Below are 18,746 nucleotides of genomic sequence, written 5' to 3' on the forward strand. Positions count from 1 at the left end.
TGTCCCCAAACCTCTATGTCTAAACTGACCTATTCTGACATGAGCTGGAAAATGATTCACTGTGAATTTGTTTTTGTATTTCCCATTCATTGCCCAGTCTGGAGCAATTTCTATGTCTTTCTGGTGCAGTTGTGGGGCTGAGCTTGTCTGTACTTATTCCTACCCTCCCATCTTAGCTGGTCTTTCCTGTTCATATTACTATAACTCTATCAGGAGGCTCCATTCTAGTCCAGCAATAGTAGAATTGAGATAGCAATGCTGGAACAAATGTTAATCATCTGAGAAAAAACACGTCTTCTAGGCTGGGTTTGAGATATTTAGACATCAACAGGACTAAAGTGTTTTGTATGTAAATTCTGTTGACAATTGAAAGTGACTTTAAGGGCTTTTTCCTCTTAAGGGATGAACAGGACATTCTCCTAGATGTACTTGATGGCGTCATGATCCATGGCTTACACATAGTCTAATAATCACTAGCAAGGAAAAGTCACTCAAGCCCAATATATGAAACTCCTTCTAGAAGCTAAGAGCAAAGATTGGATTAGTGGCAACAGGGGCCTGAGACAAGCAGGAGGTTGGCCTGAGTTTCACGTATGCTAACATTAAATTCAGTTTGTATGCATCTTTTTGTATATGCATATATGTATTTAATCCCCACTTATTTCAGATTTTTAAAAATGATGGTAGTCTACTTATTTCATATTTGTATGGTCTTCTCACTCCCCCTGGCTATGTGATTATCTTCCTAGGCTATTTCTTTCCCCTTCCCTAATCTTTTGTTTCTTAATATAGTCAAAATATAATAAGACTGACTTCAAGTTCTCCATATTATTTATTCCCTCTTGGACCTTTGAAGACAGAAGAGTTCTGAGGGGACATATGTTTTTCTCCCTTATTGGTATATGAATACTTTATCACATCATCCTTTCCATGTTCTCCAAAGTATATATTTGTCCATGGTTCTCTTGACTCCAATGTTTCAAATTTAAAGTTTCTAAGGAAGATTGGAATATTCTTCATGAATTGGAAGTCTTCTATCCGCTGTTGTATTAGCAACTATTTCACAGGGTGGTTGGGATGATTAAATGAGATAGTATTTGAAATATGCTAGCCTCCTGGGCCATCTTGGTATTCTGATCTATATCTGGCCACTGTATCCAGATCGCTTGGGAGAAGAAAGTGGGGCTAGTGATTTTGCACAGCCCTCCCTGAGTTAAAACCAATTCACTTGCAAATCATGACATTACCTTCCTGATGTCAAGATCCTCTGCAAGAATGAAGAACAAACCACAACCACACAGCACAGTGCCTGGCACAGAGCAGGCACTTAATAAATCCTTACTCCATTCCATTCATTAATGTTACTTTTCCCTCCCTGGAATACTATACTCTACTATGCTAGTTAAGTTATAATGGGTTGTTTTGCTTTAGTTTCTACCTTATGGAATATTATCTTCTAATTTCTCTTCTCCTTTAAAGTAGAAGCTATTAGATCTTTATTGACTCTGTGGCACACTGGTATATGTCCTCTTCCTTTTTTTTTTTCTTTTTGTAGTTGTTTTTTGAATTGGGGACTCTGGATTTTGGTTAAGAAATTTTTTGGAGTTTACAATATGGGGTTTCTGTGAGGAGATGATAAGTGTGTTTTTTCTGTTTTAATTTCACAGTCAGGTTCATATAGGTATGGCCAGTTTTCATCTGTGATTTCATGAAATATGGTATTTAGGTTTTTTTTATTTAAAGTTTTACAGGAGTACAGTAAACCTTCAATTACTTCTCCTTGACATATTTTCCAGGTTGTTTGTTTGTGACAATAGATAGCTTATATTTTAGGATCTATTTGTCACTTGATTTTGTTCTATGTCTTAACTGTCTTGGGGAGATACTGATCTCTGTCTGCTCATGGACCCCTCAGCACTGAAAGAATCCTCTCTGTTCTCTGGCCTGCTGTGTTCATTCCTTAGCCTGGTTGGGTGAAGAGTCAGTTGTTGAACTATTAATTTCCTGAGAAACTCAATAGTTGGACACTGTATGCATGCTGACACAGGAAACTGTGAAACTTGTCCATAAGGCTTATCAATGCAGGCAGAATAGGTAACTTCTCATAATGGGTGTTATGGCAGGTGCAGAAAATGTCCAAATCTCTCTACCACTGACCTATAAACTCCACTAATTCACAGTGATATAGGATGGGAAAGGTTTGTGCACAGAACAACAGTGAAGTTTAGATGCAGTCAAAAGGCCACACTTGAAGACCTAGAGGGCCACATGTAGCCTCGAGGCCACAGGTTCCCCACCCCTGCTAAACTCTGAAAAGAGATGTAGCAGGTGTCCTCTGGGGGCTTGGTGCGCCAGTATGAGTGGGGGTTGGGAGCTCCAAGTTTATACTGCACATGGATTGTGTCTGTTGATTCTTACAGATTCCCTAGAGATGTTAACATTCCTATTTTATACATGAGGAAACTGAGGTTAGGTGACTTCCATTGGTAACAAATCTATTGGGTGTCACAGAAGAGACTAGAACCTATGTTCCTTCTGACTCCAAGTACTCACCAACCCCAGTTTCCAGTACATCATGAGCCTGGTTTCAAAGTCCTTTTTTTCCATCTATACCACTATTTTCTGCTCCTTAATAGACTGTCATTTGGAATAGAGAAAAATGGTCATCCAAACTGACCCATAGTGTGACCACATCTGAACATATACAAAATATTCTTCCCCTATAGTCCCCTACATCTGCATAAAGAAGAAAAAAAAAGATCTCTCTGTCTCTTGAAGAAAAACTGATATTGTTACAATTCCAAGATACATTGTGGGTTCCACTTGTAACCATTGTCAATCTATTATGATCTATTTCTGTCTTTCCCTTTTGTTCTAATATGCCTTTGCTGTCTCATGGAAACAACTCTCTCTGGTCCTATCTAATTTTCAATAAATTTCTCATGTGACCTAGTTTTTGCAATTACTGTACTAAGCTGTTTGTTCACTATCAGATACTTTGTTCTAGAGTAGTCAGTTTCTTTCCCATTCTGTCCTTAGAAAATGAACATTTCTATAACTTTTGTTTCTTAACATCATGAAATTCAAATAGAGTTTATGGAAAAGCCATGATTTTATTTGAGACTCCCTCTAAAGCTACCTAAGCTTTTTTCTTGAAAGAGAAATATTTCTGGCTGCAGACTGAGGAAGAAGAATCACAGGCAGATGGGGGTGGGGTGGGGAGTGAACACAGAGTCCCAGTAAGATCAGCTGGACCATAAGGACATTAGAAATTGAGGGTAGGGTCTATTGTCCTCTGGAGGGGAAGGCTTATGGGTAAGTAGTTCTTCTGGGCATCCTGTCCTAGTATGCTGCTGCCAGCTACCCAAAGTCTCGTCTGAATTCTAGGACTCTAGAAATCAAAAATCCTAGAGCTGAAAGAGACCTGATGACATGGGATGTCAGAGGTGGAAGGGTTTTGGAGAATTGGATATTAAATGATCTGGAGATTACAGAATGTTAGACTGGGGGGAACCTCAAAGTGGAGTTCCACTGTTTATCATAACCACTTAAATTACTTACTGTTTTTAGGAAGAATACTTCTTGACAGAATAAAAAAATCATCACCAATAGTGAATGAGGATCTCATTGCTTTTTGAATTCAATTTTGGTTTCAGGTTTTCTACCTCTTTTCTGCCCTTCTCCAGATATTCCAAATATGTCTCCTCCATCACTGAGAAATAAAGAAAAGTAAAACCCTTAGAAACATGTATAGTAAGCAAAATAAGTTCCTGTATTGGCCATGTCCAGAAAAAAACATGCCTCAATCTGTATTCTGAATTTATCACCACTGTCTCTCTGGAAGCAGGCAGTGTGATTCATCATGAGTCATCCAGGAACTGTGGTTAGTCATTTCTTGATCATATTTCCTGTGCCTTTTAAAATTGGTTATTTTTATAATATTGTTATTGTACACATTATTCTCTTGGTTCTGCTCACTTCACTCTACCAAAATTCACATGTCTCTCCAGGTTTATATGAAACAATTTACTTTATCAGTTCTTAAAGAACAACTGTATTCCAATACATTCCTATGTCCTATATTGTTCAGCCGTTCCCAAAATAATGGATAACCCATTCTGATTCCAATTCATTGCCAATATACAGAAATATTTTGTGTATGTGGGTCTCTTTACTCTTTCTTTGATATCATTAGACTTTACATCAAAGTGTTTTGCAGTCATTTTCTTCCCCAGTACAGGATTTAGACAGGAATCCACAAGGTAGATTTGGTGGTTTCTGCTGGGTGAAGCCACCCTGTCTTCTAGTTGTTATAAAAGTGCTCATTCATAAAATAATAGTGCTAACAATGAGAGGGATGCATTCCTAATCAAGCCAAGTCCATGAGTCAAAAAGTATTTATTAAGCACCAAGCATGGCTTAAGTGCCATTCTAAGCTTTAGGTATAAAATGCAATCAAGGAAACAATTCTTAATCACAAAATCCAATACATATTACTTAAGTACCTTAGGAAGTTGTTATGTCTGTCTTCTACCTCTGAGAAGTCATTACAACAAGGATGCCATTGGTTTGGAGCAGTGGCTGCCATGGTAAGTGAGGAAGACTCAGTGTAGGCCATCCGCACAAGATTCCATAAGGCAGAGCCCGTGGACTCCTCTAGCATTGGAAGAATCTCATCTATTCTGTGGACTAGTACATTCATTCCCATAGCCAGGTTGGGTGCAGAGTCAACTGGTGAACAATTAATTTCCTGAGAAACTCAATATTTTGAAACTGGAGGGATGCTGACATAGAAAACTGTGAATCATGTCCATAAGGCTTATAGATTATATGACAGAATAGGGAACTTCTTGGAAAGGGTGATTTGACAATCAAAATGTCCATCCACCCCGTCTCCAAATCTCTCTAGCACTGACCTGTAAACTATCCTCCATTCACAATGATGTAGTAGGGCAGGCCTACACAACCTGTGACCTGCAGACTGCTCATGGCCTGTGGGCATGCCAAACATTTTCAGGTGGCCCATGAAAAATGTAGAGGATGTTTTCATCTTTATTTTTCATTGGCCACCCAGAATCCTTTGGCAGGCTGCAGGCTGTCCCTGTCCAGTTCCTCCCTTGGTTCTCCTTTCCTACTGTGTTTGGGCTTAATCATCATCTGTTAAACTTTGCAGGGTTGGGAAAAGTGTGGGTGGTAATCTGGGCAGAGTTTGGGGGTTACTAACCTAGGGCTAACACCAGGATGAAGGCAGTACATTTTCAGCACCACTTTCCTCCTTCACCTTTCTTCTAAAATAATTGGACATAATGCATATCTGCTGCTTATTGAAGGGGGTGAGGGGAGAAGGAATACTGGCAAAGCCTCTGCAGTAGGAGGGGATTCTAATATTGCCCTCAGGAAGGAATTCAGAGGTCAATTTGTGCATCTCTCCTGGGAATGTGGGGGCAGGTGGCGGAGGGGTCATGAGGGAGTCCATTAAGGATTAATGTGCTAATCCTGTGACACTTCACCTGGATTCTGCCTTGCCTGGATATCTTTTTTTTCATTCAAGAGGAAGAAAGCAGTGGCAAAGTCTCTAGAGCAGGAAAATATTTCAACATGGGCTGTAGGTAGGAACTTCTCCATTCAGACTGTGAGTCTCTGCTGAGGAAGTATTCAGTGTCTATGGAAGCAGCATCAGCTGATCCTAATCACTAGTTGCCATGGTGATTGGTCTGTTTCCAAGGAAACCTCAAATCCTGAGTAGCTGGCTGTCATACTAGACAGATTCTTATGAATCTCTTGTTTTTACCCTTCAATTCACAGGAGAGGTGTGTGTCTACATTGCAAAATTTGGGTGGGAGGATTTTTTCTGTTATTTTTCTTTTTGCTTTTTCCAACTCCATAACTATATTAAATAACATTATCTGGAAGGTAATTAAGTCAGGTGAACTAAATGATATAGACTGATCATCATGGGGGAACCCCACTGTTGAGGCTTCATGACCTCTGACACATAACCCCCCTCTCCTCTGGACTACATCTAAACCCTGAGTAGACGTGTAGCAGGCACCTTCTAGGGGCTTAACCTGTGAGTATAAGTGGGGATTGGGCACTCCAAGCCTGTACTGCACATGGATTATGTCAGTTGATTCTCACAGATTCCCTAGAGGAATTATCATTCCTACTTTACAAGTAAGGAAACTGAGGTTCTCTGAGGTTAGGAGACTTACCATGGTCAGAAATCTATTAAGTGTCAGAGAAGGGATTTCAAACCCATGTTCTTTCTGACTCCAAATACACACCAACCCTTATCTCCAGTGTATCCTGTTCCTGGTTTTATTTTACTTTTTTTTTTTTACTTCAATCACCTCCCCAACAGACTCTCACTAATGATGGACAAAAACAGTGAGAAAATCTGACCCACACTATGACCACACCTGAACGTATATGTAATATTCTACACATTTAGTCTCCTACCTGTGTACAAAGAGGAAGGAAGATCATACTATCTCTTGGAGAAACATTAAGATAGTGTTACAATTCCAAGACACATTATGGGTCCCACCTGTAAGTATGTAACCTCATCAACCTCTCACAGTTTCTTTAGGAGTTACTTTGTCCAAAAATTTTCTGCTCTTGGTGGCATTCATCAGGCTGCACTCAGCTATGCTGGGCATTAAAATTCTGGCATTGCAACTGCAAAGAAATCTCAGAGACCATCTAGTCCAATCTACTGATTCCACAGCTGAGCAAACTGAGACTGAGGGAGGGGAAGTGACTGGCCCAAGGTTATATGAGTACAAAGCACAAGAAGCAGGATTTTAACACAGGTTTAGAGATACCACTACTGCCAGTCTTCTTATCAGTGAACAGCTGGGCCTCTATGGGGAGCCTCAGCTTCTACTCATTGTTTCCCAGGGTAATGTTTGGCTTATGTCTTGGCCAACACAGTGAAATGGTAAAGGAACTTTATATTTCATGAGAACAATCAGGATCACAACAAAGCAAATATAAGACTGGGTTTACTTCACCTGATGAAAATTGTAAGTCACAGAGGAGAGGAGTTGAGCTCATTATCTAGATTATTGTAGCCATTTAATAAATCCTTGTCGGGTTGATTCAGCCAATAAAGAAAAAAGACAAATCATTGTCCCTCTCCACCATTCTCCACCTCCCCAAGGACCATGTTAGAGGTAGAAGACTTCCAAAGAGTATAATGCGGGGACTGTGTGTCACAGATTTGGGGCTGAGGGGTGTGCTGGTTGGCCAGGAAGAGCAGGGGTTTGTACTATCACAGAAGTACATATGTACTCCTTGAAGTTAATTAAGTTAGGGGGGTTAGTTATTTCAATTGCTGATCATGGAGGCAACAGTGTAATGAGATCATAAGCCATGACTGCCCCTTCTCCCACAGAGCCTCAGGGCTACCTCTAAAACCCAAAAGGGAGATGCCATAGAAGCCCTCTGGGGACCTGAGCTGCCAATGTGAATGTGGACTGGGAGAGCAGCTCCAAGCCTAGGAAGATACAGATCTCATTTGTTTCTCCCACCCTCCTGGGTGGCATTATTATTCATATTTTACAAAGGAAACTGAGGTGCCTGACATCTTGTGTTCTAAGGTCCAACTGGCTACGACAATTTGTATTTTTAAGCTCTGGTCATCTCTCAATTTCTGTGATATGACGTCCCTCTTATCCCATGTTCTAGGGCACCATCCAAACCAGGAATCTTTGTTATCTGTCTAACTATCTTCATCTTTAAAATGGTAATAACATTAAGCACTCTCACACAGGGTCATTGTGGAGATCATATGAGATGAAAGACATCAAGCACTTTTTAAACTTTGAATGATAAATATTCATTATGTAAAAGTACAGTGTACATTTAACACATTATTTTAACTGACTGATTAGAATAGAGTCATGAGTCCAAACCAAAGAAGACCCTTACCAATCTGAGAAAGCATAAAGGAGATCAAAAAAATGATTCTTTGCAACTATGAGCTCAGCTAATTGTTTGTAATAGTTGAGTGTGAGAACTTGCTCTTCTTTTCTCCTTCTTTCTCCTCCCTTTTCTCCTCTTCTCATTCTATTCTTTATGTTTTCTTTTTATTTTACTTCCCCGGTTGAGAAACAGGCACTTTCCCCCAATATTCTCCTGCCTTCTGTACCAACAAAGGAGTATATTTGCCATCTTAATAGGATCAATTCTGAAAATGTTTTTCCATTGGTATTTTCTAGAAATGTATTCGTTCCTGTTTCCTGTGAGGGTGCTAAGGAATAAACAGTGATCTGCTTTCAGAAATAATGTTTGTATCACTTGGCCTCATCTGGTTGTGGAGTAAACCCTAAAGCATTTATAACATATAAGTTATGAGTATAAAGGTATGTAATGTCTTTTTAATCAGAGACACCTAAATTATTCTCTCCAAATAAGTGTTGTCCTTTAAAGGAACCTGAGAAAACTATATTCTTGGCTTACAACCACACCTTTCATTCTGAGGGAAACAAGGATTGTAGAATTTGGCTGCTGACCAGACTTGGCTGTAGATTACTATTTGTATATTGGTTGCTTTGTTCAATGGATTTGCAATGGTTGGTTCTTTTTTAAAAATTATTTTTTTAGAATTTTATTTTTCTCCAATTACATGCAAAAACAATTTTTAACATTGGTTTTTAAAACTTTGAGTTCCAAATTCTCTCCTTCCCTCCCTCTTTTTCATTGAGAAGACAAACAATTTGATACAAGTTATACATGTGTAGTATTGCAAAACACATTCCCCTACCAGTCATGTCCTATAAGAAAGCATAGACCAAAAAAAAAAAAGAAAAAGAAAAAAGAAACACCTCAACAAAAATAAAATTAAAAAAAGACATGCTTTAATCTGTATTCAGACACTATCAGTTCTTTCTCTGGGCATAGATAGCATTTTTCATAATAAGTCCTTCAGAGTTGTCTTGGATCGTTTTATTGGTGAGAATAGCTAAGTCATTCACAGTTGACCGTCTTACAATATTGATGTTACCGTGTACAATGTTTTCCTGGTTCTACTCATTTCACCTGCCATCAGTTTATATAAGTCTTTCCAGGTTTTTCTGAGAGCATCCCGCTCATCATTTTTAAATAGCACAATAGTATTCCATCACAATCATATACCACAACTTTTTCAGCCATTACCCAATTAAGGAGTATCCTCTCAATTTACAATGCTTTGCCCCAAGAAAAGGGTTACTATAAATACTTTTGTGCATATAGGTGCTTTTCGTCTTTGCTTTTTTTTTTTAATCTCTTTCGGGAAATAGTCCTAGTAGTGGTATCGCTTGGTTAAAGGGTATGCATGATTTTATAACCCTTTGGGCATAGTACCGAATTGTTCTACAGAATGGTTGAATTAGTTCACAACTCCACCAACAATGCATTAATGTCTCAATTTTCCCACTTCCCCTTCAGTCTTTGTCATTTTCTTTTTATCTCCAATCAGACAGTCTAATTGCTTTGAATGGCATTTTTCCAGTAAGTAGTGATTTGGAGCTTTTTTTCATAAGGCTAATTATACTGCTGGTTACTTCATCTGAAGATTGACTGTTCATATCTTTTGACCATTTATCATTTGAGAAATGGATCTTATTTTTATAAATTTGGTTCATTTCTCTATATAGTTGGGAAATGAGGCCTTTATCAGAGAAACTTGTTTCAAATTTTTTTTTACAGTTATGATTGCTAACTGTATTTCCCTCCATCGTATTTCCCTTCAGTTTATTCTATTCTCTTTCTCCTTTCACTCTGTTCTTCCTCAAGAGTGTTTTGCTTCTGACTACCACCTCCCACAAAACACCTTCCCTTCTATCAATCTCCCCTTTTTATGCCTTTCCCCTCCTACTTTCCTGTAGAGGAAGATAGATTTCTATATCCAATTAAGTATGCATGTTATTCCATTTTTGAGCCAATTCTGATGAGTGTAAGGTTCAAGCATTTCCTGACACCTCCCCTAGCTATCCCTCCACTGTAAAAGCTTTTTCTTGCCTCTTTTGTTTAAGATAATTCATCCTATTTTACCTCTCCCTTTTCCTTTCTATTAGTGCATTACTCTTTCTCACCTCTTAATTTTATTTATTTAGATATACTCCTATCATATTCAACTCATACCTGCGCCTTCTGTCTTTGTATACTACTTCTAACTGCCCTAATAATGAGAAAGTTCTTATGAATTACAAGTATCGTCTTCCCATGTAGGAATGGAAACAGTTAAACTTTATTGAGTACCTTATGGTTTCCCTTTCCTCTTTACCTTTTTATGCTTCTCTTGAGTCTTATATTTGAAAGTCAAATTTTCTATTCAGCTTTGGTCTTTTCATCAAGAATGCTTTAAAGTCATCTATTTCAATGAATATCTATTATTTTTTTACTTTGAAGGATTATACTTGGTTTTGCTGAGTAGGTGATTCTTGGTTATAATTCTAGCTCTTTTGCTTTCTGGAATATCATATTCTAAGTCCTCTGATCCTTTAACGTAGAATCTGTTAAATCTTGTGTTATCTTGACTCCATAATACTTCAGTTGTTTCTTTCCATCTCTTTTCAATATTTTCTCCTTGACCTGGGGGCTCTGGAATTTGGTTATAATATTCCTGGGAGTTTTCATTTTGGGACCTCTTGCATGAGATGACTGGTGGATTCTTTCTATTTCTATTTTACCCTCTGGTTCTAGAATATCAGGGCAGTTTTCTTTGATAATTTCCTAAAAGATAATGTCTAGGCTCTTTTTTTAGTTATGGTTTTCAGGTCACTTAAAATTATCTCTCCTGGATCTATTTTCCAGGTCAATTGTTTCCACAAAGAGATATTTTACATTGTCTTCTATTTTTTTTTCATAGTTTTGGATTTTTAAAAAATTGTTTCTTGATTTTTCATAAAGTCTTTAGCTTTCACTTGCTCAATTCTAATTTTTAAGGAATTCTTTTCTTCAGTGAGCTTTTGTATCTCTTTTTTTTTTCATTTGGCCAATTTTGCTTTTTAAGGAGTTCTCCTCGGCCTTTTGGACCTCTTTTATCATTTGACTAGTCTATTTTTTTAAGGTATTAATTTATTCAGTATTTTTCGTGCCTCCTTTATCAAGCTGTTGACTTCTTTTTCATGATTTTCTTGCATCATTTTCACCTATCTTCCTAATTTTTCTCTTCCTCTCTTATTTGATTTTCAAAATATTTTTGTGCTCTCCCATGGCCTGAGACCAATTCATATTTTTCTTGCAGGCTTTGAATATAGGAGTTTTAACTTAGTGGTCTTCTTCTGAGTGTGGGGTTTGATCTATGTTGTTGGCATAGTTTTAACTCTTTGCTAAAGTGAGGCTCTACTTCCTGAAAGAGGGCACACTACCCCAACATTCAGGGCTTTTGTACAACTGTTTTCAGAGATACTTCCAGGGACCTGTAAGGTTTCAGTTCTTCCAAGGTAGTATGATCTAAGAGGAGGTATGTTTACTATTCTCTTGGACTGTCCTCTGATCTATGAGCAACCACAAGCACTCTTTTCTGCCCTGAAACTGTAAGGAGGGTCCCTGCTCCTCTGTGACCACAAGTTCTGCTGTGCTGGTACTCTTTCTCACCCAGGGACTGTCACCCAGGACTGTGAGCTGGATCTGAGTATGGGCAAAGCAACAGATTCCTGCCCCCAGTGTCAGCAAAGAGGGTCCTGCAATCTCCTTCTGACCAGTTGTTTGACCCTCTTACCACCTGTGGGCTGAGAGCTCCAGAAGCAACTACTGCTGCTACCAATTTAGTGGCCCAGAGACAAGCACCAAGAGTGGTGCAGTGGCAGATGGTGGCATGGGGACAGGGAATGGGATGGTGAAGAGGAAGCAGGCAGCCTGGGGAAGAGGATGGGGAGGAAGAGAGGCAGGAGAAATGATGCAGGTTCTGACTAAATGGAATTAGATAGAGCATTATATGGGTTTCAGTCTGCAATGTACCTGGTCACAGGGAGTTGTATTAATGTTGCCCATTCAAAAGATCACAACTCTGGAGAACGTAATACATGAAAATGGTTAGTCTTCACTTTGGAAGAAGTTTTAGAAATAAATATCAAACATTAGATTAAGATATTACCACATTTAAATAAAAACAAGGTTAACACTTTCTCATGTGCCTAGAGATACTTAGCAATATTGTTATCCCTAGAATATGCAAAGTTACCTAGTAATAATATTCCAGAAGGTAGAATCTAAAGCAGAACAACCCATTATAACTTAACTAGCATAGCAGAGTATAGTATTGCAGGGACAGAAAGGTAATATTAATGAATGGAATGGAGTAAAGACTTATTAAGTACCTGCTCTGTGCCAGGCACTGTGCTGTGTGGTTGTGGTTTGTTCTTCATTCTTGCAGAGGACCAAGACATCAGAAAGGTGATGTCATAACTTGCAAGTGAATTGGTTTTAAGTGAGGGAGGGCTGGGCAAAGTCACCAGCCATACTTTCTTCTCCCAAGCTGTCTGGGTCCAGTGGCCAGATATAGATCAGAATAACTGTTGATGGCCTAGGAGGAATTATGCTAGCACACTTCAAATATTATCACATTTAATCATCCCAACTACCCTGTGAAATAGTTGCTAATACAATACAGGATAGAAGACTTCCAATTATTCATGATGAATATTCCAATCTTGCTTAGAAACTTTGAATTTGGGGCAGCTAGGTGGCACAGTGGATAGAGCACTGGCCCTGAAGTCAGGACAACCTGAGTTCAAATCTGGCCTCAGACCAAACACTTGACACTTACTAGCAGTGTGACCCTGGGCAAGTCACTTAACCCCAATTGCTTAAAAAAAACCAACAAAACAACAAAACCAACTTTGAATTTGAAACATTGGAGTCAAGAGTACCGTGGACAAATATATACTTTGGAGCACATGGAAAGGATGATGTGATAAACTATTCATATACTAATAAGGGAGAAAAACATATGTCATAACTCTTCTGTCTTCGAAGGTCTAAGAGGGAATAAATAATGTGGAGAACTTGAAGTCAGTCTTATTATATTTTGACTATATTAAGAAACAAAAGATTAAGGAAGGGGAAATAAATAGCCTAGGAAGATAATCACATAGCCAGGGGGAGTGAGAAGACCATACAAATATGAAATAAGTAAACTACCATCATTTTTAAAAATCTGAAATAAGTGGGGATTAAATACATATATGTATGTACAAAAAGATGCATACAAACTGAATTTAGTGTTTGCATACATGAAACTCAGGCCACCCCTCCTGCTTGTCTCAGGCCCCTGCTGCCACTAATCCAACCTTTACTCTTAGCTCCTAGAAGGACTTTCATGTATTGGGCTTGAGTGACTTTTCCTTGGTAATGATTATTAGACTATGTGTAAGCCATGGACCATGAGGCCATCAAACACAACTAGGAGAATGTCCTGTTCATCCCTTAAGAGGAAAAAGCCCTTAAAGTCACTTTCAATTGTCAACAGAATTTATATACAAAACACTTTAGTCCTGTTGATGTCTAAATATCTCAAACCCAGCCTAGAGGATATGTTTTTTTTTTTATGTGATTGACATTTGTTCCAGCATTGCTATCTCAATTCTACTATTGCTGGACTAGAATGGAGCCTCCTGATAGAGTTATAATAATATGAACAGGAAAGACCAGCTAAGATGGGAGAGTAGGAATAAGTACGGACAAGCTCAGCCCCACAACTGCACCCCAAAGACATAAAAATTGCTCCAGCCTAAGTAATGAATGGGAAATACAAGAACAAATTCACAGTGAGTCATTTTCCTGCTCACATCAGACTAGGTCAGTTCAGACAGAGAGGTCTGGGGACAATAGAGAAAGGCTCTAGCCATTAATAAACTATTTGGAACTTTCTCTCATGGGGTTTCCATGAGGCCCTGTGCATAACTGTACACCAGGGTGAGAAGAGACACTTCTCAGGCCTACACAGAGGGCCTGACCCTGTGCAGGTAGTAGTATCATGGTCCCACTGGAAGGTGTACTACTTGCTATTCAAGGCAACTTAGGGCAACATCACAGAGCCAGGAAAGGACCTGTGCTTAGCAGTGGCATTCTAAGGCAACAAATCTTCATGGAACCTACACTTTGTCCTCTTTGAGGAACATGTACAGAAGCAAGCAGCAGATCATGTTCAGAGATGCCCAGTCCCCAGCAGCATATCAGGTTCTGAGATCAAATGCCCAATTATTTCTAGAGGCTGCCTTTGAATAGCTAAAGCAAGAAATCCAGACCTAAGGGGATCCTAAAGTTCTGTCACTTTCAACCTGTAGATCTTTCCAGCTACCTGATAGTGGGTTGAGTCCAGTAGGAGTTGAATTAGATTGAAACCCAAAACCAAGATGAATACATTTCAGACCTCAGACCTGCAGTGTATTACTCAGGATTACCCAGATTACACAGCTTTGAGAAAAAGGAAAGTTTATAGGTATTCTCCCTCATATATTGGAATAACACATCATTCAGTACCTTAAGAAAGCAACAGCAGAAGCCAAGAGGACACAAGCATGCCTCAGATGTTCTGTCCAAAAGTCCAGAGAGCCAGGCACTAATAAAAATTTAAAAATCCAGAAGAAGGGTCTGAAGAATGAGCAAATATACAAGAATCCTACTGTAAAGAAGTCTTAAAATGACAGGGATGCTCAAACAACAAACTTAGAATAAGTTAACGACTTCAAAAACATCTGTAAACAAGCTTTTCCTTGCCTCTTTTATGTGAGATAATTTATCTCATTCTACCTCTCGCTGTCTCTTTCTCCTTGTACATTCCTCTCTCATGCCTTACTTTTATTTTGTAGATATTGTCCCTTCATCTTCAACTCACTTGAATTCTTTCAATTACTATTTTACCCTCTGGTTCTAGATATCAGGGCAGTTTTCCTTGATAATTTCTTGAAAGATGATGTTTGGGCTCTTTTTTGATCATGGTTTTCAAATAGTCCAATAATTTTTAAATTGTCTCTCCTGGATTTATTTTTCAGCTCAGTTGTTTTTTCTAATGATATATTTCACATCGTCTTCCATTTTTTCATTGTATTGGTTTTGTTTCATAATTTCTTGATTTCTCATAGAGTCATTACTTCCATTTGTTCCATTCTAATTTTTAAGGAATTATTTTCTTCAGTGAGCTTTTGAACTTCCTTTTCCATTGGACCAATTCTGTTTTTTAAGGCAATCTTCTGCTCATTAGGTTTTTGGATCTCTTTTGCCATTTGAGTTAGTCTATTTTCTATGGTGTTATTTTCTTCAGTATTTTTTGGGTCTCTTTTAGCAAGCTGTTGACTCATTTTTCATGATTTTCTTACATCACTCTCATTTCTCTTCCTAATTTTTCTTCTACTTCTCTTACTTGATTTTGAAAATCCTTGATCTTCCTTCTCACCAAAGTAAGATTCTACAGTCTGAGGGTTTTTTTTTTCTGTTTGCTCATTTTCCCAGCCAATTACCTGACTTTTTAAACTCTTTGTTAAGGTAGGGCTGGGCTTCCAGGTTGACTTGGACAGAAATTAATTTCATTCTGTTTTTGTGCCTTCTGCTGCTCTGGAATTTGTTTAGAGTCATGGATTTTGTGCAACTACTTTCAGAGATAATTCTAGGGACCTGTAAGTTTTCAGTTCTTCAAAGGTGGTATGATTTAAGAAAAGGTGTTTACTCTTCTCCTGGTCTGTACTCTGGTCTGTGAGTGACCATAAATACTCTTTTCTGCCCTGGAACTGTGAGGAGGGTTCCCTCTGCACTGATGCCACAAGCTCTGCTATGTCAGTGCTCCTCCTTGCCCTAGGACTCCCTGCATCCCAGATCCAAGTATGGGCAAAGCAACAGAATCTTGCCTCTATGCCAGCAGGTATACCCCTGTAATCTCCTGATGAGTTGTTCAACCCCCTTACTGTCTGTGAGCTGAGAGCTCTGGGAGCAGTCGCTGCTGCTACTTCCAACACTACCCCAGGACTGTGCTGGGGCTAGGGCTGGACTGCACTCCTCTCTCACCCAGGTCTGACAGATCTTTCCTACTGACCTTCTAAGTTTTCTTTGGCATTTTTGGGTTGAGAAGTCTGGAAACCACCACAGCTGCCAGTGATTCAGTCCCCTGAGGCCTGTTCCAGGTTTGCTGGGTCACAATCTGGGCTTGTGTGTCCCATAGTGGTCTGTGCTCCTCTCTTAGCTAGGTGCAATAGACCTTTCCTGTCCACCTTCCAGGTTGTCTTGGGCTGGAAATTTGTTTCACTCTGTCTTTTTGTGGTTTCTGCTGCTCTAGAATTTGTTTAGAGTCATTTTTACAGGTATTTGGAGGGGTTGGAGGAGAGCTCAAGGGAAAAGTCATTCTTTTCACAATACTGCTGTTACTGAATACAATGTTCTCTTGGTGCTGCTCATTTCGCTCTTCATTATTTGTGCAAGTCTTTCCATGTTTCTTTTATTTTCTTTTTTAATTACTGAAACTTAAATACACAATAAGAAAAGGAAAAAAAATCATGTCAGGTGCACACCAGGACATAAGAGAGGATTCAGAAAATATAGCAATAAATTTCCCTTCTCAGAAAGCCTAGATGATAAGTACTATGCATTGTGTTGAAAGCTGTCCCTCTTTTCTTTGTTTCCTTGTTAGTTTTCTTTTGTTCTCTGCTGTGCGCATTTTACTTTGTTCTTTCCCCGCATTCTTTCCCTCCTAAAAAGGCTATAATTAAGCACAGATATATTTATATATATGTAGATACACATATACATATATATATACATACATATATAAATATATATATAGACATATACTTTCCCTAACAAATTCAACTTCTGATCTTTGCTTTTGTGTTTGTGAATATCTATTTCCCATCCCTCCTAACTCCTCTACTTTACTTCTACTTACTACCTTGCCCTCCTATTACTTAACCTTGCACCCCTCCAAGGATCCCTCCCTTATCCTTCCATTCCCATTAATCTAAACACCTTTCTGCACCCCACCTTTAACCTATTCCCTCACCCTTGCCTCAAGAGAACCTTCTGTTATCTTCTGCCCCCTCCCTATCTCCTTACCATTTTATTTCTTTCTGAATTTAGAAGACATTTGTATATACATATATATGTACATGTGTATGTATTTATGTATGTATTGTTCCTTCTTGAACACATTCCCAATGAAAGTAGGTTTCCAGAACTAACAGCCCTCCTCCTCTTCTAATTCCTCTGTGTAAGTTCTTTCTCTCACATCTCATCTGTATAAAATAATTATTCTTCTTGCCTATTCCTGAATGATTTTGCTTTTTAAAATCATATCATACTCAGGTCTACCTCAATCTTATGAAAATCCAATTACAAATAACAATCTTAGACATATGTTTTACATTTTACATACATAAAAAGTAATCAGTCTGTCCTTATTAAGTCCCTTGTAATTAGTTTTTGTTATGTACCTTATATTCCTCTTGGCTTGTATGTCAAATCTTCTATTGAGTTCAAGTTTTTTTTTTTTAAGAAAGTTCTGAAAGTCTGATAGTTTATTAAATATCCATTTTTTTAATTCAGGATTTTGCTTAGCTTTGCTAGGTATGATATTTTTGGCCAGAACCTCAGTTCTTTTGCTCTGCAATATATAGTGTTCCAAGACCTGCAGTCTTTTAGAAAGTCACTGCTGCTAGGTCTTAGGTGACTCTAATTGTGGCACCACCATATTAAAATTGTGTTTTTCTTGTTGCTTGTAATATTTTATCTTTGACCTGGAGGTTTTGGAATTTGACTACAATATTCCTATGGGTTTTCCTTATATGATTTCTTTTCGGTTGTGATCAGTGGGTTTTTTCTATTTCTATTTTGCCCTCTTGTTCTAATGCTTCAGTACAATGTACTTTATTTCTTATATTAATGTATCAAGATTCTTTTTTTTATCATAGCTTTCAGGTGCTCCAATTGTGCTTATATTTCTCTTCTTGATCTGTTCTCCAGATCAGTTGCTTTTCTTATGAGATGTTTCACATTCTCTTCTATTTTTTCATTCTCTATATTTTGTTTTAACATTTCTTGATCTCTTATGAGTTCACTGGCTTCCCCTTGCCCAGTTTTGATTTTCAAGAGGTCATTTTCTTCCTTAAGATTTTGAATTTGCTTTTCTAATCAGTGGACTTTTTTATAGTCTCATTTTTTTCTTGGGTTCTTATTTTTTTCCCTCATTCTCTCTCATTAGATTTTTAATTTTTAAAATCCTCTTTAATCCTCTTTTAATCCTTTTAATCCTCTATGAATTTTTTTTTTGAGTAGTTGAGCATTTGATGTTACTCATTGGGGTAGAAAAGGGGTTTTTGCCTGAGTGTCCTTCTCTGAAGACAAACCCTGGTCTTCTCTGTTCCCAAAATAACTCTCTGTGGTTGAATTTTTTTCTACTCTACCTACGCATTTTTTTAAGTGTAGTAGCTCAGCTTTTATAATCACCTCTAGCCCAGGGGCATGGGGGTGTTACCTCTGGTCTGAGATCCTCCTTCAGTTCTCTCTTCTAGATTGGAACTGGAACCAAGACCTCCAGCCTCCTGTAAGTGCCCAAAGCCAGTGATGTCCTTGTCCACTGCTTCTGCACTCACTGGAAATGTGCTGGTTCCTTCTCGCATTTGGCCACATCTCTACAGCACAACTGTAGGCCTGGCATTCCTTGTCAGCAGAGGTTCCCTATATTTTCCCCAACTCAGATGCCCAATACCTCTCACTGTCCCTGGATCCTTGGAATCAAAGTTCCTGGCCTGGGGTCAAGGCAGCCTCCCAAC

This window comes from Phascolarctos cinereus, unplaced genomic scaffold (assembly GCF_003287225.1).
Source record: "Phascolarctos cinereus isolate Bilbo 61053 unplaced genomic scaffold, phaCin_HiC Scaffold_8;HRSCAF=390, whole genome shotgun sequence".
NCBI lineage: Eukaryota > Metazoa > Chordata > Mammalia > Diprotodontia > Phascolarctidae > Phascolarctos > Phascolarctos cinereus.